This window comes from Manis javanica, chromosome 5 (genome assembly GCF_040802235.1).
Source record: "Manis javanica isolate MJ-LG chromosome 5, MJ_LKY, whole genome shotgun sequence".
NCBI classification, from domain to species: Eukaryota; Metazoa; Chordata; class Mammalia; order Pholidota; family Manidae; genus Manis; species Manis javanica.
Window position 1 is genome coordinate 122,750,110 of NC_133160.1, and position 12,249 is coordinate 122,762,358.

The following is a 12,249-nucleotide window of genomic DNA, read 5'->3' on the forward strand; positions in this document are numbered from 1 at the left end:
TCAAGGGAGGAATAAAACTTGAAAGACCTCTCGTTGAAGTTTTTAATCACATGCAGCTTTATATTTGCATTTCATGTGTCGAGTTAAAACTACATTTAAATTTCTCAAATCAAGCCTTTTGTTTCTGTGTGCAGTACTTAATGTACTTCATTTGCTCTGTTCATATTTAATAAAGTAACTCTGCCTCTTATTTCATTAAGTATATGTAGTGCAACAATGAACCCGAATAGAACATAAAGATTCTTTACTTTCCCGAAGCTAATTGAGACTTACTGCTCTTATTATGTTTTAAATATGTTGCCAATGAGAAAATTAAAAATGATAAATCTCTTGAAGTTTAGAAGATGTTGAGCTATTTTAGTATTTCTTTGTAATTTTTTTGATAAGTGAAGCACCTGATAATTGCCAATTTATATGACAGATATCTGAACAATTTATAGTTTTTCTGAGAATACTAAGTATACTGTAATAATATATGAAAAAATCTATTGAAAAATTTTATGATTATAAATGTCATGCTATCATAAAATTTATTGAGGACATTTATTATACTTCCAAATTGTAATTTCTTATGCAATTGTAATTTAATTAAATGTATTTTATACTGATACATGATATAGTGAGAAAAATAATATATTAGTGTTAGGAAGATCTTTATAATAATTCAGGCTCTGCTACTTACTAGCTGAATTATCCTATGCATTTGCTTTTGTCTCAGCCTAAATTTCTTTATTTCCATAAGCGACAGAAAACAAGTATTATAAAAAGTAATTGGTCATAAAGTGTTCAATAAAAGAAGGAAGCTCTAATAATTTTTTAGGTTAACTTTACTAAGCTAATGGGTAAAAATTATAAAGTATTTTTAATTTTACTACTAAAATTTATTTCTGATAGAGACTAAGATAAACATTATTATTGTCCAGCATTTTTGATAGAGACTAAGGTGAAGATGCATTACCCCTCAACTTTTTTGATATCATTTTAAAAAGTTTTGATCTCAGTGAAATTTTTGTTCTGATTTATATTGGAATAATTAAAATGGCATTATATGGCTAGAATTGTTTATTGGTCTTTCTAGTTATTTGGATAGCAAATGAATGGAGTTTATGAACACTGAATGTCAATAAAAATTTATTTTTCACACCCACTCCCACTGAATCTGATATATCTCCTTGAAAATTTTCAGAAATTATGTGCTGCCAGGATCTGTATCTCTGTGGATGTGGGAGATTATATCATTTCTCTTTATAAGCAATTAAATTTAGTTTTCAAGATGGAATTAACAGGTTCAACGGTTTTTAAAAGTTTTAGAACTTCGTAAGATTCATATTAGAAACATAATAGTGATTAGACATGTGAGCACTGTGAGTTGGAATATTGGTGTCTTCATCTCAGGGTCATTTACATACATTTTTTTCACAAAAATTTGATAAAGCACAATTAGGAAAGGAGGTGTCATCCCTCATTTTCTCCTCCATAGAACTAACCTCTTGTTAACTCCATTCAGATACACAGAAAACAAAATTCATATTATATAATCCCCTTGTAGGAAAACTAGGTGCTGGTTTTTGACCATGGTCATTGTATCTTTCTATACAACCAAATATAGTGTTATCATATTTCTTTGAAACACTTATACAGTACTACCTCTGTAAGCAATTATGTTAAAGCATTCTTTTCAACTCCGCATTTTCACTGTTTTTAAAGTACACCTTAAATTGTACTTGCTCTCTTTTTCTTTAAGTTCAAGGATTTTTTTAAATTAAGGTATCATTGATATACAATCATAAGAAGATTTCTCATGAGCAACATTGTGGTTTCAACATAACACCCATATTATCAACTCCCCCTCATGCCATTGTAATCACTGTCCATCAGTGTAGTAAAATGCTATAGAGTCGTTACTTGTCTTGTCCATGCTATACTGCCTTCAGCAGTGACCTACCATATTGTGTGCTATGATTATAATGCCACTTAATCCCCTTCTTCCTCTCCAACCCCTTCCTTTGATAACCACTAGTCCCATCTTGGAGTCTGTGAATCTGCTGCTGTTTTCTTCCTTCAGTTTTGCTTTGTTGTTATAGTCTACAAATGAGTGAAGTCATTTGGCACTTGTCTTTCTCCACCTATCTTATTTCACTTAGCATAATATTCTCTAGCTCCATCCATATTGTTGTAAATGGTAGGATTTGGTTTTTTTCCTTGAGGCTGAATAATATTCCATTGTGTATATGTACAACATCTTCTTTATCTATTCATCTACTGATGCACACTTAGGTTGTTTTCATATCTTGGCTATTGTAAATAGTGCTGTGATAAACATAGGGGTGCAAATGTCTTTTTGAATCTGGGATCATGTTTTCTTTGGGTAAATTCCTAGGAGTCAAATTCCTGAGTCAAGTGGTATTTCTATTTTTAGTTTTTTGAGGAACATCATCCATATTGCTTCCCACAATGGTTAAACTAATTCACATCCACACCAACAATATAGGAGGGTTCCCCTTTCTCCAAATCCTCACCAGCATTTGTTGTTCCTAGTCTTTTGGATATTGACCATCCTAACTATTGTGAGGTGATGTCTCATTGTGGTTTTAATTTACATTTCCCTAATGATTAGCAATGTGGAGCATCTTTTTATGTACAGGTTGGCCATCTGAATTTTCTCTTTGAAGAGATATATGTTCAGATCCTCTGCCCATTTTTTAATTGGTTATTTGTTTTTTGAGTGTTGAGGCATGTGAGCTCTTTACATAGTTTGGATATTAACCCCTTATTGGATAAATCATTTAAAAATATTTCTCCCATACTGTAGGATGCCTTTCAGTTCTGCTGATGGTGTCCTTTGTTTTAGTTTGATGTAGTCCCATTTGTTCATTTTTGCTTTTGTTTCTCTTGCTCGAGGAGATGTGTTCAGGAAAAAGTTGCTCAAGAGATTTTTGCCTATGTTTTCTTCTACAAGTTTTATGGTTTCATGACTTACATTCAGGTCTTTGATCCACTTCAAGTTTATTTTTGTGTATGGAGTTAGACAATAATCCAGTTTCATTCTTTTACATGTAGCTGTTCAGTTTTGCAACAATGGTTGTTAAAGAGGTTTTATTTCCCCATTGTATATCCATGGGTCCTTTATCATATGTTAATTTATCATATATGTGTTGGTTTATATCTGGGCTATCTATGCTATTCCATTGATCTATGAGTCTGTTCTTCTGCCAGTACCAAATTGTCTTGATTACTATGACTTTGTAGTAGAGCTTGATTTTATGGAGCATAATCTCTCCAGCTTTGTTCTTCATACTCAGGATTGCTTTGGCTATCTGGGGCATTTTGTCATTCCATATGAAGTTTTGAACTATTTTTTCTAGTTTTTTGACGAATGCTATTGGTATTTTGATAGGGATTGCATTGAATCTGTAATTGCATTATGTAGAATGGCTATTTTAACAATTCTTCCTACCCATGAGCACAGGGTGTACTTCCATTTATTGGTGACTTCTTTGAATTCTCTCATGAGTGTCTTGTAGTTTTCAGAGTATAGGTCTTTCACCTCCTTGGTTAGGTTTATTTGTAGGTATTATATTATTTTTTATATGCAATTGTAAATGGAGTTGTTTTCCTGATTTCTGTTTCTTCCAAATCATCATTAGTATATAGGAATGCAACAGATTTCTGTGTATTAACTTTGTATCCTGAAACATTGCTGAATTCAGTTATTAGTTCTAGTAGTTTTGGGATGGATTCTTTATGTATTTTATATTCAATATCATATCATCTGCAAACAGGGACAGTTTAACTTCTTCCTTAGCAATCTGGATGCCTTTTATTTCTTTGTTTTGTCTGATTGCCTTGACTAGGACCTCCAGTACTATGTTGAATAAAAGTGGTGAGAGTGGTTGTCCTTGTATTGTTCTCCATCTTAGATGAAAGGCTTTCAGCTTTGTGCTGTGAAGTATGATGTTGGCTGTGGGAATGTTGTGTATGGCATTTGTTATATTGAGAATCTTGGGCTCTATACCCATTATCTTGAGAGTTTTTATCATGAATGAATGTTAACTTTTGTCAAATGTTTTTTCAGCATGTATTGTGATAATCTTGTGATTTTGGTCCTTCTTTTTGTTGCTGTGGGGTATGATGTTGATGGATTTAAAAATATTGTACCATCCTTGCATCCCTGGAATAAATCCCACTTGATCATGATGGATGATATTTTTGAATTTGGTTTGCTAGTATTTTGTTGAGGATTTTTACATCTATGTTCATCAGGGATTATTGGTCTCTTTCTTTTTTGTTTGCTGTTTTTGCCTTGTTTTGGTATTAGAGTGTTGCTGGCTTCATAGAATGAGTTTAGACATATATACTCCTATTCTACTTTTGGAAACTTTAAGGAGGATTGGTAGTAGGTCTTCTCTAAATGTTTGATAAACTTCAGTAAAGCAATCTGGTCCAGATGTTTTGTTCTTAGGTGACTTTTTTGATTATCAGTTCAATTTCATTGCTAATAATTGGTCTGATAAAATTTCTGTTTCTTCCTAGGCCAGTCTTGCAAGGTTGTACTTTTCCTGAAAGTTGTCCATTTCTTCTAGGTCATCCAATTTGTTAGCATATAATTTTTCATAGTATTCTCTAAGAATTATTTGTATTTCTTTTGTGTCCATAGTGATTTTTCCTTTCTTATTTCTGATTCTGTCCATGTGGTAGATTCTCTTTTTTCTTGATAAATCTGGCTAGAGGTTTATCTATTTTATTATTTTCTCAAAGAACCAGCTCCTGCTTTCATTGATTGTTTCTATTATTTTATTCTTCTCAATTTTATGTATTTATGCTCTAATCTTTATTATGTCCCTCTATCTACTGACTTTTGTCCTCATTTGTTCTTCTATTTCTAGTTTCATTAATTGTGACGGTAGACTGTTCATTTGAGATTACTCTGCCTTCTTGAAGTTAGACTGTATTGCAATATACTTCCCTCTTAGAATGCCCTTCAATGCATCCCACAGATTTTGTGGTGTTGATTTATTGTTTTCATTCTTCTTCATATATTGCTTGATCTCTGTTATTATTTGTCTATTGACCCATTAATTATTTATGAACAAATTAAGCCTCCATGTGTTTGTGGGATTTTTTGTTTTCTTTGAATAATTTATTTCTTGTTTTATACCTTTGTGGTCTGAGAAGCTGGTTGGTACAATTTCAATCTTTTTGAATTTACTGAGGCTCTTTTTGTGGCCTTGTATATGATCCATTCTTGAAAATGTTCCATGTACACTTGAGAAGAATGTGTATTCTGTTGCTTTGGAGTGGAGTGTTCTGTAGATGTCCCTGGGTCCATCTGTTCTAATGCATTGTTCAGTGCCTCTGTCTCCTTACTTATTTTCTGCCTGATTGATCTGTCTTTTGAAGTGAGTGGTGTGTTGAAGTCTCCTAAAATGAATAGATTGCATTCTGTTTCCCTCTTTAATTCTGTTAGTGTTTGTTTCTCATATTTAGGTGCTCCTATATTGGGTGCATAGATATTTATAATGGTTATATCCTCTTATTGGACTGACCCCTTTATCATTATATAATGTCCTTCTTTGTCTCTTGTGATTTTCTTTGTTTAGAAGTCTATTTTGTCTGAAACACCTAGTGCAACTCCTGCTTTTTTCTCCCTATTATTTGCATGAAATATCTTTTCTCATCCATTCACTTTTAGTCTATGTATATCTTGGGTTTGAAGTGAGTCTCTTGTAGGCCAAATAGAGATGGGTCTTATTTTTTTATTCATTCTGTAACTCTGTGTCTTTTGAGTGTTGCATTCAGTCCACTTACATTTGTACTTATTGCCATTAGAGCCTTTAGGTATGTGTTTATAAAAGTTTCAAGGGCAGTTTTTTTCTATCTAACAGTCTGTCTTAATTCTCTTTTTACACTATTTCAAACACAATCTAAAGGCTCTTTTTTTTCTCTCTTCTTTTTCTTCTTCCTCCTCAACTTGTTATATATTAAGTGTCATATTCTGTACTCTTTGTGTATCCCTTGACTGACTTTGTGGGTAGTGGATTTAATTTTGCATTTGTTTAGCAATTAATTGATCTACTTCCTTTACTGTGGTTTTATTTTCTCTGGAGACTGCTATTTAGCCTTAGGAAAACTTCCATATAGAGCAGTCCCTTTAAAATACACTGTAGAGATAGTTCGTGGGTTGTAAATTCTATCAACTTTTGCTTATCTGGAATTTGTTTAATCCCGGCTTCAAATTTAAATGATAACCTTTCTGAGTAGACTATTCTTGGTTGGAGACTCTTCTGTTTCATTGCATTAAATACACTGTGCCACTCCCTTCTTGTAAGATTGTAAGGTTTCTGCTGAGAAATCTGCTGATTGCCTGATGGGCTTTTCTTTATACATGACCTTTTATCTGTCTCTGGCTGCTTGCAATACTCTCTCCTTGTCCTTGATCTTTGTTATTTTAATTATTGTATATCTTGATGTTTTTCTTGGGTTCCTTGTGTTGGGAGATCTGTGCACTTCCATGGCCTGAGTGACTATTTCCTTCCCCAGACTGGGGATGTTTTTGGCCTTTATTTCCTCAAAGATACTTTCTGTTCCTTTTTCTCTTCTTTTGTTACCCCTATAATGAGAATACTGTTCTATTTGGATTGGTAACACAGTTCTTTTATTATTCTTTCATTCCTAGAGATCCTTTTATTCTCTGTGACTCAGCTTCTTTGTTTTCCTGTTCTCGAATTTCTGTTTCATTTATCATCTAATCTACTTTTAAATCCCTCTATTGTGTGCTTGATTTCAGATACTGTATTTTTTAAGTTTTTATCTCTTTCTTGAAATCCTCTCTGAGATCTTGAATATTTTTCTGTAGCTCTGTGAACATACTTATGATTTTTATTTTGAAATCTTTATCAAGAAGATTGGTGATTTTGGTTTCACTTAGCCCTCTTCTGGTGTTTGCTGAATATTTGTTTGTATAATTTTTTTTTTTTGCCATTTCATATTTCCAATGATTCCTATAGAGTAATAACTTTGTGCAAGTGTTACCCTCTAGTGCCCAGAAGCTCTACTCTCTGGAGCTGCAAAGCACTTGAAGCAATGGTGAAGACTGCAGTTGAGAGGTACCAGTACCTGCCAGTAGGAAAGAGCTCTTTCCTGTTTACTGGCTGCAGTGCCTGCCTTCACTGCCAGGTCCAGTGGACTGTATGGGCATGGAGAAGCATCCTCATTATGCTCCTATAGCTGCCATAGGTGTGACCATTTGCCAGCTGGCCTTGCATGTTGGATAGGACAGCAGTTGTGCGGACCAGTGCCTGCCGGGAGGGAGGAGCAGGAGGCTGCCAATCTAGTGGGGGACCTTGAGGCTGTGTTGCCAGCCATGGGGATGGATCACCTGAACCTCCTAATAATTCCCAACCTGCTGGGCTGAGTGTGCCAGGACAATTTTGTCTACCTGTCCTTTCCTTTCAGCAGTAAGCTCTGTGTGATCTTTATCCCCTGAGCACCTTTTATGCTATTGAGAAGTCTTTCAACATGCCTGCCTTTGTTTTGTCCTAGATCAGCTGGTTGTGTGTATTTGTTCTCCACAAGCATCTGGAATTTCAGTCTCTCTGTGAGTTCTTCCTGTCTTTGCTTTCCAACCCCACTAATCTCCAGAGCACCATGTAATGTGGGTTTATGGTCCAGGAGCAGATCTCCAGGGCTTATTGTTTAGCAGCCTGGGTTTCTACTTCCTCCCTGCTCTGTTTCTCTTTCTCCAGCCTGTGAGCTGGGGTGGAAAGAGGGCTTGGATACTGCTGGACTGAGGCTTTGCTAATTTACCCTTTTCTGTGAATTCTTCTCTTTTTCCAAGATGTAGGCAGTCTGTTCTGCAGTCTTCTGGTCAGTCTTTCAAGATTAGTTGTATTTGTTGTATTTTCGTGTTTTATGTGGTTTTGGGAAGAGGTTTCTGCCTCACTTCTCATGCTTACATATTTTCCCCTTCCTCTGTACTTGCATTTTTAACTAATGTAGCTTATGCTCTGTGAAATCTACAAAGATAAACTTACACTGCCTTTCCCCTTAAGTAACTTATGTTCTAGTGGGAGAATGAAACAAGAGAACAAACCATTATAATTGAGCATGATTTATTAACATTGGACATATTATATATATTTATAGTTATGTATGGTAGGACCCCCTAATGAAATTTTGGTATTAAGGATAAGCATCCTGAAAAAAAATGAAATTCTAATCTGATTATCAAAAATAGATTAGAACTAAGACAAATGAGTTAACAGTCTGTGTTCTTGGAAGAGGAGTAGTTGGTATGATTGGAGGCATAAGAGAATTTTAGGTATGGAAGGATTCAGATAATCAAATAAATGGAATATTATGCTCAAATCCAAGCAAAAAAGGAAATATGGTCCATTGGAGGGCAAGTAAATCAAAATGTGATCCTCCTTATATTCCATGAAAGAAGAAATATATTTCTGGATATGGGATATGCTATATGAATTTATAGTACCTTGAAATGGATCTAATCAGTCAACAAAATAAACATGAATATAATCAATAGATCAACTGGCATATATTTTTATTTTCTGTGTCAGAATTTGATATTGTCAGTCCATCAAAAATTCACAAATATCTAGTTTTTGTTCCTTAATGTAAATTTATTGTTAGCAAAAACCACATTTGGTCTTTCACCTTTGCATTTGGTATGGCATAGCAGTAGATTTCTGCAATGTAATGTCAGTGAACATAATGTGTCATTTATTAGGTATCATAGTGAAAAAATGGGTGTACTTTTCACTTCCATAGCATCCTTAGAAGCCATGTGTCAAAAACAGTAGAGCTACAGGTTGAAAATAGTCTTGTCCCTCATCAATGTGGAAGGATGCCCACCATACCATTTCTGTGAGAGCCATATAGTTCTGATCTGCTCTGTTAATAAATATTTTGGTAGAAGCCATCATTATTTTAACTAAAACCAAAATTGGTGCCAGAATTTGTCTTATGCTGTATAAAGTATGCTAAAATACTTGATACTTGCTTAGCAGTTGGATTTTTAGCAACTAGAAAACTGATACTGAAAGCTCAAGAGCTAGAACTATGTGATAAAGTGGCAAAAAATAATTGGTACAAATATATTGACTCTGAATGTCATTATTATCACAAACATACTGAATCTCTATCTCTAGAGGAAGGTTTTGGGTATGAATTTTATTTGTATTTTTGCTTGTTGTGTTTAGCAAATATTAAACAGGTGAGATATATAAATCTATGTTTTTACAAACCATTAATATTTTAGGGATCTACCACATTATGATGTGGTCTAAACTGATTGATGTAAAAATGATTTCCAGAAATGAGATAGTGATGTTATAAATCATCTAAACTGTGAAAATATGGGTTGTCCTAGAGAGCTGGTGTTATGAACAATATTGGATATTGAAAAAAATCACATTTTAAGCAGTAGTAAAATATTTGGTAAACTGTCACCTGCATATCTTTAAGGTTAAACAATATAAGCATTGATCTTAGCCTATGTGGTGCAATATACATTTCCCCAAACCCTTATGGCTTGGGATAGCCAGTATTAAGTCAGAAGACAGGTATGAAGCTCAGTGACAAGTTAGCAATGAAACCATTAAATTTTTCACATACATGCAGTATATTAAAGAGAAATCCCTAAAGTTTCTACAAAAGGAGTAACACCATTCTTAGTCATCAGTATTATTTGATGACTTGCACTGCTTTTATATTATTGACCATGTGTGTAAGTTTGTGTAGAAAATTTCAGTTAGTGGTCAGGTCTCATGTCATCTTACCCAGTCATTGTGTTTTAAAGTGTGTAATGGTTGAGACAACGCTCTAAATTTTTCCCTTAAGATTGATATAGAGGATTTTTTTCTTATCAAGCTCAGTTTGCTGATTTTAGTAGCAAATGATTTCATTTCAAACACTGTTTCACATTTCCAAATGAATGCATTTAAAATGTTATGGTACTCTGGTCACTTCTTTCATACCCTCCTATACGTTTTGGCTTCACCATTGAATAGTCATGTTGTTTTCATGTATGTGTATATATATATATATATATATATATATATATATATATATTTGAATCAAATTACCCACAGTGATCCAGGGACCCTTTGTAAACTAGGATCAACAAGACAAAAATACAAAGTACTTGCTGCCAAGTTGCTCCTAATGTATGAAAAGTGACAAACAAGTAATAGAATATGATACATTCTGATAAAGGTAAAAAACACAAACATATTAGTGAAGCAGACAGAGAGAGATCCTGGTTTTCTTCTTGGGATATAAAGGTATGTTCAGGAGTGTTCAAAGACAGATATCAAATGCTGAAGATTGAACAAGATTTTATTGGCAACATTAGTCCTACCATGCCTAACATCACTATCCAAAATCCCAAATCACTCAGCACAATTTTGAGAAAAGAAATAAGTAAAACAGCAGTTATGTAAAGAACTATTGCTTTTTTTCCTCTTTGTCTCACCTGAGGGGAACTGCTCCAAGGCAAGTTCACTCTGGATTGGTGAGACTGAATAACAACACAGAAGTTAGGATAAAAGTGTTTATAGCAAGCTTTATTCTCATGGTGGCAGGTCAAGTGCTAGAATCATGTTTGCCTCTGGGGTGTTTGCAATCTGTCTCTGCCTCCAGGGCCAGCACTGGACTAAGCTCTTTATATAGTGACACTGACATAATGACTCATTGCTAGTGAGTGTGTAAGCATTAGCCTAGCAATAGGCCAATTACATTATCAAGTAGTTTAGGGTCAGGTGAAGATCCTGGCCATACTTTCATTTTCCCTTTATTATTGTTAGAGTATTTTTTGAACTTTGGGATGGAGTGCTATTGCTATTTAAGGGAGTAATTATATTTTAGTCAAGTGGGTATCTTTAGTACCTGACATACTACCTAGAAAATAGCAAACTCATATTAAGTGTTTGTTAATAAACTCATGAATTAATGAAACTTTAGATACTGTTTTTTTTCTTTCAAGTGGTTTAGAAATATATTTTCTCATGATATATTAATTACAATGAAATTGCATTAAAAGATTAAAACATTTGGGTATCTTGGTAAGTTAGATGCATAACAATTTAACATCTACATGCTGATGTTAAGCTATTGCAATTTAGAGAGAGAAGCAAAGAAATTCCTGAATATCATTTCACATAAAAGAAAAGTGCTATTACACTTTGTATTTCATCTCTTTTATTTTCATTATTTTATTTCAGAAGTGGATAATTAATGTCCATATATCAGTAAAGGAGGAACCAAACCCTTGGAATTATAGTAAAATAGCTCCTGATTATTAGTAGTTTATAAAGTGCTAGGGATTATTCTAGTGATTTACAAGTGATTACCTCACAAATCTCTGTAACTTAAACCTATAAATTTACATTTTGAGGTAAAATAAGTAATCTTATTTTGCAGATTGAAAGATTCAGGCACTGAGAAGTAAGATAATATGATAATATCCTTAATGTCACACACCTAGTAAGTGCCTAAGCCAGAGTTTGAAACATCCCATTAAACTAAAAAGGTAGAACACTTTATTTCAAATCAGATCTTAGTAAAGATGTTCTACAGTTTCAGTAAGGGATTGAGGCAATTATGCTAAAAGCTTTTATTATAATTTCATAAGTTAATATTTTAAAAAGAGCTCTAACCTTAAACACAAAATGTAGAAACTAAAATATACACTTAAATGTATGATAGCTAAAGAAACATAGAATTAATTTTTCAGTAAATTGACTTAAGTTTCTAGATATGTGTCCTCAGAAAGATGGACCACATGGCAGCATATTTTTTTCAAACTTGTCATCGAGACCATTGAACTCCTTTAAGGAGAGCATTTATGCAGTTTAGCTGACAGAACACTTTCTTTCAAATCAGTATTTTTCCAGTCCTTAGAGATACTTTAGCCATTAATTTTCAATTGAAGAAAAAAAGCCGGAGTTTTGTTTACTTGTTTCTTTTTAAATCTTCAGATAAATTCGAGCTGAACTGCTGGGATGGAAAAAGTCAACACATAGAAATATTCTGCAAATATCAACAGGTCAGAATTTAACATTAAGGAAGGAAATAATATTTTGATTAAGAAAAAGAGATAATTTCTATGAAGCAATAATTATATGTACATTCATAGTAGAGTGGTAACCTTACCAAAAAAGGAGAAAACAAAGTATATTAGACTCTATTTTTGTTAATCCTAGGTTTTTAAAATATTCCTTAAAGCAGAAG

The 12,249-nt window shown here is 33.5% G+C and overlaps 1 long non-coding RNA gene across 1 annotated transcript in view; it reads left to right on the forward strand.

Annotated features, from left to right (window-relative positions):
* The window catches only part of LOC140849391 (uncharacterized), a 134,020-nt gene that overhangs the window by 106,998 nt on the left and 14,773 nt on the right, over positions 1-12,249 (forward strand). The window contains exon 3 of the long non-coding RNA XR_012131139.1: positions 11,997-12,064. This is a non-coding gene — a long non-coding RNA (uncharacterized lncRNA). The remainder of the gene's footprint in view (positions 1-11,996; positions 12,065-12,249) is intronic.